Below are 2149 nucleotides of genomic sequence, written 5' to 3'. Positions count from 1 at the left end.
ATGGAATGGAATACCATTGTGCTATAAGAAATGATGAACAGGCTGACTTCAGAAAAACCCGGAAAGACTTGTATGGACTGATGCTGAGTGAAGTGAGCAGAACCAGGAGAACGTTGTACACAATAGCAGCCACGTTGTGTGATGACTAATATTGATAAACCTAACCCTTCCCAGCAATACAAGGATCTAAGACATCTCCAGAGGCCTCATGATGGAAAATGCTATCCACATCCAAAGAAGGAACTATGGAAGTTGAATCACTATCTTTTTTTTTCTCTTCTATTGAGTTTTGTTTTCTCTTTCTGATGGTTCCTCCTATTGGTTTCAATTTTTACTTACAACATCACTAATGTGAAAATATGTTTAATAGAAATGTAAATATATGGCCTATATCAGATTGTGCGCTGTCTTGGGGAAAGTGGTGGGGAGGAAGGGGGAGAAGAATTTTAAATTCAAAAGCATATGGAAGTGATTGTTCATAAATCAAAATAAATTAAAAAAAAAAAAGAATGCCACCATCCACGTAAGATGGGTATAACCTCTATGGAAACATTCAGCACAGCACTGACAATGGGCGATATTTCTAAGCCTAGGAAGGACCAAACTTGTCAGTGCCACTTTGGGGAAGGTGGCTCAGTACAAGAGTCAGAAGATCTGGACTAAAGTTTTAGGCTCTGTCACTTAGGAACTACATGAGCAAGGTTAAGTCCCTCAGTCTCTCTGAACCTCAGTTTCCTCACTCGTAAAAGGAGGAGGCTGGAACACATAAGAGGCAGGATGGCACAATGCAAAGAGCCCAATCCTGCATTTACCACTTACTATGGACATGGCCTTAGGTAAGTCACTGACATCTGTAGGTCTCCTATCTCCAATTGTAAAATGAAAGCTTTGGACCATATGACCTCTAAGTTGTAAGTTCTAAATCCACTGCTCTCTAATCCTTATGTCTCCCCCATTAGAATGTAAGTTTATTGAGAGCGGGGATTGTTTCATTCTTCGTCCTTCTTACTCTGTACGTATGTCACCAGCACCTAGCACAGTGCCTCGTGTCATACAGTAAGCATTTAAAACTTGTTGACCAAACGATTATGCCAACTGGAGCATTCTGTGATTCTCTGTGCATTATCCAGAACGCTACCAGACTTAGAATTCAGAAGATCAGGGTTCAAGTCTCGGTTCTGACACTTACCGTGACCTTAGGCCAAATTATTATAACCCTTAGCCTGTTTCTTCACCCAAAAAATGGAAATAATACCTGCAATACCTACTTCCACTGTTATCATGAAATTCTGACAGCAATATATATGTATATATACATAAAATAATGCACTTTGGAAATGTGATGGCACCACATAAAAATAAGCCATTATTAAAAGACAACAGACTTGTTATTCATTAAGACACTTGTCCAAATCATATCTACGTCAACTAGAACACTGCTTCTGATTTGATTTTTACCATATTAACCGTTTTGGAAATCTATGTGGAGTATCTGTCTCCTTTAGGGAGAGAGGAGAATCACAGGGAGAATGTTGCTATGCTATCAGACGGGGTCAGTGTGTTAGTCAGTTTGGCTGAACCTTTTTTAACCAGTTGTTTGTGCTCACATCCCTTTCCCCAAATTATCATGAATACATGTTTACAGGGAAGGAACTTTTTATTTTGTCTTTTGTATGTCTTACACAAAATAGATGCTTAATAAATGGACAGACAAGGGAAGGCTCCAACTTTTTCGTAAACACCAAAGTGAGTCTGTGTGGACAGTGAAGTGCGATCTGCTGTGTAGGACTTCTAGTTCCCCTCTAGGGCAGACAGACATACCAGGCCCTGGATTAGTAACTGACACTAGGTAAAACAGCATAACAGCTTGTATTTAAAGCTGAGAAGGGTAAAAACCTACTGACAACTTTCCTTCCATCTGCATTTCTATTCTGTTTTATACAGTCAAGGTTCCAAGGTAGTCCCTTCCACAAGACAACAGGGAAGCTGTAGGAACACTCCAGGCAGAAGCCCTAGGTGGTAGCTACTGCATAAGGCAAAAAAAGGAAAAATTCCTTAAGAAAGGAGATGCAACCAGGGTCCAAAGATATTGATCAGGCATTATTCCAGAGTTAGTCACAGGATGTAGGTGCAGGAAGTCTGCAAACAC

Source organism: Phascolarctos cinereus, unplaced genomic scaffold (genome assembly GCF_003287225.1).
Source record: "Phascolarctos cinereus isolate Bilbo 61053 unplaced genomic scaffold, phaCin_HiC Scaffold_726;HRSCAF=1367, whole genome shotgun sequence".
Taxonomy (NCBI): Eukaryota; Metazoa; Chordata; class Mammalia; order Diprotodontia; family Phascolarctidae; genus Phascolarctos; species Phascolarctos cinereus.
This window is presented reverse-complemented; position numbering follows the sequence as displayed.